The sequence below is a fragment of the Crassostrea angulata genome, chromosome 4 (assembly GCF_025612915.1).
Source record: "Crassostrea angulata isolate pt1a10 chromosome 4, ASM2561291v2, whole genome shotgun sequence".
Taxonomy (NCBI): domain Eukaryota; kingdom Metazoa; phylum Mollusca; class Bivalvia; order Ostreida; family Ostreidae; genus Magallana; species Magallana angulata.
The window spans coordinates 964,912-978,479 of record NC_069114.1 but is presented as its reverse complement, the minus strand read 5'-3'; the positions used below and the strand labels follow the sequence as shown (position 1 = coordinate 978,479).

Here is a 13,568-nt window from a genome sequence, read left to right as displayed (position 1 = left end):
ATTAATTGATTTACACAATCAAAATTCTAATGAACAACGTTACAGGATGACGTGTGTGTCGGGAATATTAAATCATTAAATCAAACGCGGATAGTGTCTGAGTAAACATTAACTTGTATATGATTTAGTTTTTATTAAATCTGCTTTTGTATGAATTATTTTTGCAAAGAGTAATATTTGATCCAGTTTATACCCAACTGTACAGCGTATTTCATTGTACTCACTATTTTAGTATTTTGATAGATTTCAAATTTAGTTGTATTACAATTGCACACACTATTTAAATATTATGATGAATTTTAAATTGTGTTGTATTTCAACTGTACGCACTTTTTTGCACTATTGGCCGCTTGATGCCAAGAATGTTAAGGAAATATACATTGTACAATTGAACTCTGCTATGGCCGAGCTAATTAATTATGGTGAGTTTTTAATATCCTTTCTGGATTTTTGTTCGTAAACCAAAACAAATGTTGACCGCGTGTTTTGGAAGCGCTTTAGAGTAAATGACCTGATATATGAGCAACATATCATTTGTTATTCGGTTATTTCAGTTCATCTGAAATCGGACAAACATAAATTAGCTTGTAAATTTTATCGTTGAACCGTCAGACCGGTCAGCATCAAATTAAACCATTTGAATTAGCAATCTTTTGTTGGTCTTTTTGTTGATATGAAATTAAATATATTGAATACATATGCTAATTTCACTCGTCCCTATACGTTAGGAAGTCTTGAAAGTAAAACAACTAACATCTTATATTCCTTCAATATTTTTACCAGTATATGCTTTGATTATCATTAAGCAAAATATTTTGATTTTTGAATTTCAATATATACATAACTCTTCTTTTTAGTAGAAAAATGTAATCCAAAGTGGCCACGACCATTCCACCCCCTTAAATATCATGTAGCAACGCACTTTCAAAATAATTGTATAAATAATGTATAAATATAATATTTTAAAGTTAAAAATATTTCCATCCAACCATCAACTTTTTTTTTTCAAAGTGCGCTTATATCGACTACAACCACTTGCTTTGATTTATTTTTAAAAGTGCATCGATTTTATTTAGCAGGCATCGCAATTTGATTTTTTTTCAAAAGTTCATTGTAACAGATAACTATGTTTTGATTGTAATTTCTTTGTAACTCCTAACTTTAAGAATTCATACCTGTTAAAGACAGTTGTATATGTTTTAATGCTTGTTGTTTTTAAGTTTGTAAACTAACATGGACTGAAGAAGTAATAAACAATTTCATAAAAATGTTTTTCTTTTCTTTCTTTTTTTCAACAAGAACTGAGATTATAAGTGTATCAGATATTTATGTAATGAATCAGTTTTTAGTTCTTAGGGAAACAATCACATACATTATGTCCATTATCGATAATTAATATGTATATTCTTTGCTACAGAGACAATACACGGAACGCATTCTATCGTAGAACCAGGTCTGTGGGACATTTATCATTTGAACGATAACACATTCTATCTTCACTCTCCTATGAAAACGATGTGATTTTTTTTGCATGGAATCATATATTTTTTTGCCATCACGAAGACAAAAGTAAGCACTAAGTTGATATGTATAATTGATACGTATAATTGTTATTTTATAAGTTCTCTCATAAGAAATCATAAATATATTTAAACAGAATATAAAGCAATTATCCAAAATGTACACGAATGTGTATTCTTCCTGAGATTATTCATGGAAATATAGTATTTTGGAAACATAAACTAATGATCCCGTAAGCGTGAATGTTTTGCACACGCACAAGATTGTAAAATCCGAAAAATCCAGATAAATTTCGGGATCTTTTGAGGAATGTTCGTTGATTCTTTATAAGCGAAGCTTAATTGAGAAAGAATAAAAACAAATTGGTAGTCTTCGAGTACCAATGGTGTTAAAAATAAATAAAACAAAAGACAGTACTCTTCCGTGTTCTCGGTATTAAAGCCCAAAAATTCGAGTCAATTATTTTAATATACATGTAGTACTATAGATAGATGTTCGTTAATAAGGCTAATATTATAGTTGTCTGCATATTCAGGCCTGGACATATAGATGCTTTAATTTATAGTATTACTTATGTGATTGAAACGTGTCCGGTAGAATTACTAAATATGCTTAATTAGCATACCTAAACAACAGGCAAACATGTAAACTAGATTTTTGAACAATTCTACAAAGTGCAATATTTTACAACGATGTGCATTATAAACAAAAAAGCTTTTAAAAACCAGCGAGTTTGTATCTCATGACCTGTAAATTCAGTACCAATTATCTAAAATACAAATCTTTGCCCTATAAAGATCTAGATTGATAGAGAAAATATATAAATGATATTTATATTTTAGTAGATTCATTGTTCATCTCAAAAGGATTAATTTTAGAGTTACAGGTAAGGTGTCACATTCCTTCTTTAATATCCATGTGGCGGTCATTACTATACAGTTTGTGTCTTATAACTGTATCCTTTAATGTAATTTGTGTACCCCGAGTGCACACGTGCGTAAACAAAACATAAAAATACTCCAGATGTTTCGATCTGTAGTTAGTTACCACAATAATATGAGGTAACATGAGAAAACGTTAAGAAGTGGTTTGAAATAATTTTACTTAAAAGCACATGATAATAAAGATGATGAGCATAAAGATGGGGATAACAGTGAAGTAAAATGATTTGCATTCCGAGCATTTCATTTTTATAAACATTTTTTTTATTTTAAAGCTGAACACCGCTCGTAAATAGGCACCGTCACACAGATACCTGGTATATAAACCCTTCGATTTCTTTACACCCGATTGCACACCTGAACCTCGTGGCCGACATGTAGTATTCCTTTCGTGGTCTTTAGATTTTATGCATTTTTTTCTTATCTTATGTTCATTTTCTGTTCGTAAATAATGTATTGACCAATTTATTTGATGTTAGTATTCTCCTGGCTTCAAAAAGTGCGTAAAATTTGATAATTTCATCGCGACCGGGTAACACGGCGAGGCAAAATGTACGTCCACACAGGTGAGACCTCTACAGCGAAGTACTTTGAACTGTTTAGAGGTCTGTCCCTTATATAAGGGTTGTAGGGACAGCAGTGATTAAAGAGAAATATGGCGGACAGTGCCTATTTACGAGCGGTGTTCAGCTTTAATTTTGAAACTTTTTTTCACGAAATGGAAATCTGAAGGAGTTTTCCATAGCTTTAAACTGTTTATTAATAAAGATAAAAAAGTTTCAACTAAATACAACATTATTCCCTATCATGGTCACGTGGTGACACAATCTCCATTATTTCCCTGAGGAGTAGACCACTTTACTGGTACTGACGTTAGTGATGTACTCCTTGGCTGGCGGCACACTGAAGAACGACTCCACACAACGTCTACTCCTGTCCTCCTCCCTGATCGACACACGTGACATGTTTAGGAGTTGTCGTTCCTTGTGGAACGGTTTAGGAGAAGGGCTACAGTTTGGAGAGACCTGTCAAATGACGCTGAGATTCAGGTTACGTTTAGCAATGATGTCTATAGACTCCTTATACAGATCCTTCTCCGATGTCTCAGACCGAGCGTCCATGAGTTGTTTCCCTTTGATAATGGGTGCTAACTTCCGGGGAACGGGGGTAGGACAAAGATAGAACTTCCTCTCGCATTGTCTGTTCGGAAACGGCTGAGGCCCGCTATTGATCTGTATATTTAGTACACTGCTCATTTTGGGGTTTTTCGGGTTTTTACGCCTTCCCCTAAGTAGCCGCTGTCTTTCAATGGCGACCATCATCAGCTGTTCGTCCCGGTTCTGGATGCTCCTCCTGAGGTCGTGGATCTTGCGTAGATATTCCTGTTGCCTGTCACTGACCTTCCGGTATTCACTGAACCAGGGCGGGACTTTGGACGGCATGTTGAATATCAAAAACAGATATGTTCTCAAATCAAAAATCACAAATCCAATCCAAATTTTTTGTACATATTTGATTAACAGTATACATCCAGAATTGACAAAACACACTACATAATCAACAACATGCGGCAAAATCCAATAAATACACACTGTAAATTGTCGACCTTTGTGTTAAAAAGTCTCCGTTCGAATGTAAATGTTTTAATCAAAGCTGATTAGCTAATCTGTCCAGGGCAGCCAGATTACATGGATTAAAGAGAATTGACCTCTGTTGTCGATAAGAGGGTTAATTTTGGAATACAGCAGATTTAAACCCACTTTCTCTGTAAAGGAATGCGTTTGTTACGCAGTCCGGCTGCTATCGGTAAAATAGATAATTGTTCTGATTAATATAATTGTATAACGGGTGTGAATTTTGTCGTTTTACCCTGATTAACTATATAGTGTAATGAAACTCTCTAAACAAAGAGTGTCGAATGTTCCAAAAACCTATATCTTAATGTCAAAAGTTTCAATGACGTAGTGTCTTTGATATAAAGTTGTTGATGTTGCCGCCTATATATCTATATTAAATCTATAAAATCTAAAATATCTATATTACATGAACTACAAATAGTGCAAACTATTTTTTTTTCATCTTGTTCACGAATCGGGGCTCAACATATACATGTACCTAGGTTCAATGGTAAGAGATCTGAAGAAATCAAGTTTATGTAACTTGCAATTTGATATCAAATAGCAAGATAATTTTGTTTTATTCACCAATTTATAAGCACCAAGCTCTCAATCTTGAGGAACAATGTGACTGTATCAGTTTTAAATAAAGTGACTAACATTATTCCTGTACACTACTTATCACCAAATTACACAATATATTAAATTTAAAGATCAAGATGTTCAATTTATTTGTTAAGAAAATATAAAAACGTACAACAAGTTTGTAAAAGTACGACACTGGGTCATCGATGCTTATTCAAAAAGGCTAAACCATAAATTTACCATAAATTTACAGGAGTCATCACAGTAACTGATATGATTCGAATCGTCTAACACATGGCCTAACATTAAACATTACATAAATTATTGCGACTAACAGAAACCGTCAAGATTTCCGATAGTTTTCAGGAACCGGACGTTTTGAACACAATATAAAATCCGAAATGATCTCTGGTAAATTCCACAAGATCCGGTAAAGGACCTGGGCGCTCAGTCCCACCACGTATCTATAAGCGGGGTAGCGCGAACACACGGCGCTAAGGTAAGCGTCGACTACTTGTCCGGGGTTGCTATTGGTGACAGCGCTCAGGAATGTCTTTCCTTTGTCAACAGCTGTTAAAACAAGACTTGACGTCATGTATAAAACAAAGTAATAAACTTTTTGTTAGAGTTAATTTTGATAACAATACTACTCGGTCATATCATTAAGACAACTCTCTGAACATTTCATTTAAAATTATGTCAGTTGTTTTCAAAGAGATAAGACAAATGATACATAAATATCTTTAAAAAGTAACCTAATAGAACGCACGAAACCAACTTTTGTTTGCGAGGTTTGCGTGAGCTAACCGTCGCGAATATTTCTTGCCGCGGACATTTCTATGTTGTATTGTTGTTTTTATATGACGAGCGTCGATTATACTTGGTCGCGAATGTTAGTCCCCCCGAACCAATTTATCTCAGGTAAATCGTGAAAAGAAGTTGTCGCGAATAAATGTTGGTTTACAAAATGCAACGACTTTAATCCTTACATGTATAGACATGCAAGTCAATGTGTAAGTTTGTCTTGTTAATAGAGAAACATATAGCAAATTCTAGGAATATCTTTATCAATAAAAACAGGAACATGTTTACAGAGTCTGATAAATTCTAGTGACACAGGTAAAGTCTCATCTGTTTAAAAAATATAGAACAGGGTTTATACATGGAGATGAAACAATTGCTTTCGCTAGTTTTACTTTATTTCTGGCTTCAAACAACACGCAAGATTTATGAAGGTAAATCATATGAATATGGTAAGTTAAACCTTCAGTTGAATAATTTCGTAGTAATTAAAGGCGCGGAACAATATTTTTTATGCCAGAAAGAGGGGTCCAGGGACTATATTTGATACTTTTACAATGTAAATTTAGGAAATTGATATTTAAATTTTTCACAGGGGTTCCGGACCAGCCCCTCCTAGCCATCTGCCCCCCCCCCCCCGATCCACAAACATTTGTTATATACCTTAATCTCAGCTAAAGCTTCACAAAATTAAAGTATCTAAGTCGGTCAATCTGTGGGAGTGACTAATAATAAAATCATTTAAAACAAATACTGTGGAATCATTAGAATTCGTTGTTGCTCAATTTTTGTGGTATTTGTGGTCAGCCCTCGCACACGAATTTACATTCTCAATCATAAAATATTAAGCTTACCTTCTGATACTAAAAACTGACGCATCCACGAAATTACATCCCCACAAATAATAAAAAAAAAGTCCACAAAAATTAACCCCCCCCCCCACGAAATTTTATGTGAGGATTATTCGTGCTTTACATTTTAATTTTATTTGAATTCCAAAGAGTTTTCCCTGCGCACAATTGTCAGCACTTAGTAATACGAAACTTGCTTCACACCTTAGAAAATGTGTTCCCAGTATCTAGTATAAACAAAACATTCATCAAATGTCATGCACATACTACATTTGAATGCGTATTCTATTTAGCGTTTTTAGCGGCATGCAGCTCCCGCTAAATCCAGTACATCGCTAAATGCAATGCATATACATGTACGTTTAAGAATAGTCACATTCACGAATACGCTAATTCAAATCCACGCCAACTGGTTTGAAAACTATTTTCCGCCAATTATCGTACACGCCAAAGAAATATAATACGTTTACAGTAAACTATGTAGAATACATTTGCTTCTTTTACTCGTTTCTACTAGTAGGAAGGCTGGGTGGTAAACAATCTAACATAAGATATTCCCTCAATATTCATATATACTATGTATAGCATTAAACAAAATATTTTAAATTTAAATATATACAGAGCTCTTCTTCTTAAAAGATTAATGTAGTCCAAAATGGCCACGACTATTAAGCCCCCTTAAAAACCTCATAGCAACGCACTTTGAAAAGAAAAATCTAATTCAAAGTGCATACAACCTAAAACCAAATATACGCACTTTAATTTGTTCAAATGTGTAGCTTTGTAGCTTTTAATTAACTTGTTTACGACAGTTTTGTGTTTTTATAATGCTTTTGTTTGTAAATTTGCGAACAAACATGGACTAAAGAAGTATTAAACAATTATGATTTTGTTTTCAATTAGTAGTGATAACATATGGTTTTTTTCATTTATTCATGTTATGAATTAGTTTTTAGTTCCGAGAAAAACAAACACATCTGATTCTTCGATTCGAATGTCGATGGTTGATATTTCACTGGTTATATCGTGCCAATCATTGCAAACATTTTGATCGTATGATACAGTAATAACCAATTGGAAAGCATTGTAAACAAACTAGAAAAATAAAACTAATACGTGACATTTCAAAACAGAAATTCGATAATTGAGCATTCCCTTACTCTTAATCATACAAACTAATGTCCATTAACATATGACGTTCACAAGAGATATTTCTACTTATTCGCACCTGAACCTCTTTAATATGCTTTCCTTACATCTTAACCCTGTCCCGTAAAAGCATACTTCATATTTTACATTTCAAAAACAGAAACTCGATAATTAAGCAATCCCTTACTTTGAAACATGCATACAAGTGTTCGTTCATATTGCCGTTTATATGCAGACCTGCCTGCATATTTTCACCGAAATTATTTGGTACTTATCTACTTAAAATTAAACGCTTTATTATAGTAATTGAGTCATGTCCCATAGAATGGTAAATATGCTAAGCATATTTACAAGAATAAGCAAACCTACGCCATAGTTTTCTGGACAATGACATGAAACACATATGTTTGGGGAGGGGGGGGGTATTTATAATATTAAAAGCCAATATAACTTAGGGAAAGTTGATGAAGATGAATGTATTTTAGTAATAGGGAATAACAAAATAACATTATAGGACAGTTTCCGGGAGGAATCATTTGTGATCAAATGGAGGGTCTGGGAGGAAAATTATTTCGTATAATTAAGTTTCTTTATAAGAATGTATGAGTATGTGTCAAGCACAAAGGTATATTTACAGAAACATTTAGAATCTCATCTGGAGTTCTACAAGGTGAAATATTGTCTCCATTATTATTCTCAATGTACCTTAATGATTTTGAGAGATATTTTATAAATAGTAACTGTACATAAATTGAATTACAAATAAATAATTTGTTTTTAATTATGTATGCTGATGATACTGTACTTTTGGCGGACTCGCCCGAGGGTCTACAAGGTATGCTGAACACATTGCACAAATATCCTGATGAATGGAACTTATCTGTTAATGCACAAAAAACCAAAATTGTAATTTTTAGAAACGGAAAACGTGTTAAAGATGATGAAAAGTGGGAATACAATAGCAAATGCATAGAAGTAGTGAACTAATTTAACTATCTTGGTATGTTGTTTAATTACAATGGTAAATTTTCATCCACACAAAAGCACTGTGCAGCACACGGAAATAAAGCAATGTTCAGCATATCCAGTAAAATGAAAGATTTGAATTTTGATGTTGAAACTCAATTTAAAGTTTTTGATACCTATGTAAAAAGTGTGCTAAGCTATGGTGCTGAATTTCGGGATTCCATAAAGGCCAAGATGTAGAAAAAGTGCATACACATTTTTGTAAGAGGGTTTTGGGTGTCAGAAAAAATACTTGCAACAGCGCGGTATACTATGAATTAGGTAGATTTCCACTAGAAATATTCAGGAAACATTTTTTTTTAAAATACTGGTTAAAATTAAGAAACAGCAAAAACTGTATTTTAAAAGCATGCTACGAGGACATGGTGAAAAATAATGACACTTGAATTTCAAATGTTAGGAAAGAATTGGGCACATTAGGCTTGGCCAATTTATATCAGAGTACTATAAAAGAATCTGCTATTTTAGATATTGTATATGATAGAATGTGTGATGTCTTTAAACAAAAAGTTGTCAACGATATAAGCAATGCGTCAAAATGTATATTGTATATTAAACATGTTGTTGATTACTTTTGTTTACAAGTTTATCTAAAGAAATCAATTCATGTAAAGTATCGTAAATTAATTACACGATTACGGTTGTCTTCACATGACTTAAAGATTGAAACAGGGAGGTATTATAATTTAACACGTGATTGTCGAAAATGTGATATTGAAGATGAATTTCACGTTTTACTTATCTGTCCATCACTTCGTAGTTTAAGAGAAAAGTATATATAAAATACTAATCCCGAAAACCAAGTGTGTATACATTATACAGTAACTATCTTTTAAAATACTAAAACAATGTGTACTTAGGGAAATATTTATATTATGCCAACAAGTATTGAATTACATGTATTAATGTGAATAATCAAAATTGATTATGTACACTTTGTATATTGCTACCCTTTTGTATTTGAAATGTATGTTTACATGTATAACCTATGAGATATTTGTCTCTCGGAATAAAGAACTTGAACTTGAACATGGAGGTCGAGGCGTGATGAATCTGATTTATGACTTGATTACCCCTCAACCGTAATCATAGGCGCCAGAACCGGGGGGAGGGGGGGGGGGGCTTACCCCACTACATGTACTTTTTTGCAAAGTCAGACATAATCATAAGGATGCCTTTGTTTTTGCTTGTCAAGATTTCTTATAAGTCTAGCCCATTCTCCTTTTCAATAAGTTCCGACGCCATTAGTAATGATCACTTTATGATATTTCAAGACTCATTTTTGATAAACTACATGTAATATTCATACAATTTTCTTGATTAGATATTAAATTATTGATTTTGTATGCATATTCAAATAGGAATGCAAATCCCACTCAACTAAACGTCGATGATAAAGTTACTTAACTCTACATTAAATAACCGTTTTGCAGTGATATAATATAAAACTCAAAATAAAATAACCAAGTACAATTTTTTACTGAAATATTCATTGTTTATAAAAGTACTTTTAAAAGCATATGGGATTCTAAGTCATGGCTTGCAGACAAGAAGCTGATATTTGAAATACAAATCATTTCACTATAAAGATCTAGATTGTGAGAAAAAAGATACATTAAATTGTTTGTTCACATAAACAGGTTAATCTTGGAGTTGAGGTTTCCCTTTCCCTCTTACATACTTGTGCACTCAGTGTACACTAATTACATTAAAGGTATAGGATGTAGGTTTCTCATTCATTCTTAAATACTCGTGCACTCAGTGTACACTAAATACATTAAAGGTACAAGATGTAGGTTTCTCATTCATTCTTAAATACTCGTGCACTCAGTGTACACTAATTACATTAAAGGTTCCGGATGTAGGTGACTCATTCATTCTTAAATACTCGTGCACTCAGTGTACACTAATTACATTAAAGGTACAGGATGTAGGTTTCTCATTCATTCTTAAATACTTGTGCACTAGTATACACTAATTACATTAAAGGTACAAGATGTAGGTTTCTCATTCATTCTTAAATACTTGTGCACTAGTGTACACTAATTACATTAAAGGTACAAGATGTAGGTTTCTCATTCATTCTTAAATACCCGTACACTCAGTGTACACTAATTACATTAAAGGTTCCGGATGTAGGTGACTCATTCATTCTTAAATACTCGTGCACTCAGTGTACATTAATTACATTAAAGGTTTCGGATGTAGGTTTCTCATTCATTCTTAAATACTCGTGCACTCAGTGTACACTAATACGCCACGAGACAGGCTCTGTCCTACAAGCGAATCCTTTAATGTAATTAGTGTACACCGAGTGCACACGTGCAGAAACAAATGTAAGCAATCACCAGAAGTTAAGGTCAAAGCTTAATCGCCACAATAACTTGATGTTTCACATATAACAAAATGTATAGAAGTGTGTAGGTCTTTACAATAAAGTATAAGCTACAAATGTAGTAAAAAAATTGGGGATGAAGATGAAGACGGTATTATGATGATTTTTTTTGGAAGTAAAATAATTAAATTTCCTGCATTTCACTTTAATTTGCATTTTTTTCATATTTTGAAATCTTGAAGATTAGTGCATAATTTGTAAATATTAATTTACGAAATTTTTTGTTAAAAACTGATCTACTAAATATTACGACATTATTCCCTTCCATGATCACATAGTCTGAAACACAGCACTACTTCCCCGAGGAGTAGACCACTTTCCTGGTACTGACGTTAGTGATGTACTCCATGGCTGGCGGCACACTGAGGAACGACTCCACGGAACGTCTATTCCTGTCCTCCTCTCTTATAGACACACGTGACATGTTCAGGAGATGTCGTTCTTTGTGGAACGGTTTAGGATAAGGACTACAGTTCGGAGAGACCTGTCCTATGACGCTGAAATTTATGTTTATGTGATGTCTATATACTCCTTATCCATATCTTTCTTTGATGTCTGGGACCGGATGACCATTATTTGTTTCCCTTTGATAATGGGCGTTAACTTCCAGGGAATAAAAGTAGGACAGCAATAGAACTTCCTCTCCTTTTTGTATTCGAATTCATCTGATGCTTAATGTTTACAAAGCTGTTATTTTTTTATGGGTGGGGGACTTAGATGTAGTACTAGCACGTTTAACTGTTGGGAGTCTTCCAGTGGAAGGTACCACATAAGAACCATGTGTTATGGGGTCCCCAAAATCATTAATGGGTTGAACATAGTCATGATCATCAACTGGCGAGCTACATCTCAGATCCCTGACTAACATTTGAGTATAATGACTGACTGTCCTGCAACCATGCTGTTCTAATATAATGGCTACCATGAGCAATGCTAACCCCCTCTTATGACTGCTGGGGAACTCGGTCATTCCCTGAGGGTACCCCTTACTACCACTGCACGAAAAAACGCCTTTTATTATATTTAATTTGTTATAAAATGTTTACAAAAGATGAACTTGAATCTTTGATTACCTTTTAATTTCTAAAAGATGATCTTTTAGCTTTAATTTGAGAAAAGTTAACGAAAGGTCAACATTTTTCAACTTTTATATTTAAAAAAGGTGATTATTACCTTCTGTTTTCGAAAGATGAAAAAATATGAACTTTAATTAGCCGACATATTTAAAAAGATAATTTTTCACCTTGTGAATTTTTAGAAAGAATAATATATTAATACATGTTAATTTTTTTTTTATTTTTTAATTATTCCTTACTTGAAAACTTATAATTATCAATTGCACGTAAAGTGTCACATCTGTTAACTTCATCCTTTCTTCTTTAAATTTATCAACTGTTTAATATATTGGCATATTTTCCCATGTATTTATTTAATTATCTACATGCATTATCATCAAATAAGTAAATTAATGGCTCTAGATCTTTTCAATATTTATTTTAAGAAATAATGATATATATAATAACATGTTATCATGTACACACATGATATACCATTGTTGAACAATTAAATTGTGACTTAAATTGAAATTAAATACACATACCAGTACTTAATCAATTTAATTGTATAATTTATACAAATATAAAATCATTTGAATCCTTTTGACAACAAATTAAAAGTCAAAAAGGAAAGTCAATTATGACAAGGTAAACACATTTATAATAAATGTATGTACATTGTGTTGTCAAAAAAATCATCATAAAAATGATAATATAAATGATTTCAATAATTATGATAAAACAAAGCAGGGATATAATATTCAGTTCACACAATATATCTCTCTCTTGGGCAAACTACAATAACATCTTTTCCCATAATACTTTCAGTAGCATACACAAATTTACTTTTTATTCTCTGAACAGGAATATACATTGATGAACTTTGCTGTTCAAATTGATTTCTATACCATATTTCCACTGGTTTTCCAAATGAAAATCTCAATGAATTTGGTAGACGTTTAAACCAAACATCTTTTGCTAAATAGTGACTTTTTAATTCACCGTCAATCATGACTTTGTGCTCAAAAAATCTGACAATTTGACCTGGATGGGGTGTGAGATCACTATAAGTATGTACAAGTTCACCATCATCTCCACACCAGAATGCTAAAATAAAGGAGGAACGGACACTACGGCCATGCTTTGAGCCTAAAACAGATCCATTTATGTACAACTCTTTTCCTACTTTCACAGAAGTACACAATTTCAATTGCTTATCACCATACAAAAATGAATACATATTTTGAAGTTCATTCAACTCAACATCAGTTAATATTTCACCCTTATACTTTTTGGTAAAGATACCATTGTTATTACTCCAGTCAACTGATTGTAAATTTATTTGAATTGAGGCTTTTTCTACATTACTAGTATGCTGTGTTGATTTTAATTGCTGATGTAAGGTTCCACGCACACTGTCAGAATGAAATTTAGTCAGGTCATTAAATAGACACAAAAAATCATCATCAAAATCTGTCTGTTTTTCCCTGGCCCAACTCTCTTTCAAGTATTTCTTCATAATCTGGGTTTCAATACTTTTTCTGTTTGTTGGATAAGAACCAAGTATTCCGTTTTCTCTCTCAAAACTGAACAACCAAAACGAGTAGATTGGACCAAAGTCAAACAAA

General features: G+C 32.8%; 1 protein-coding gene across 1 annotated transcript in view; it reads left to right on the top strand.

The window, feature by feature from the left end:
* LOC128179519 (uncharacterized) overlaps window positions 1–13,568 on the top strand; it is a 271,672-nt gene that overhangs the window by 52,645 nt on the left and 205,459 nt on the right. The window lies entirely within an intron of this gene.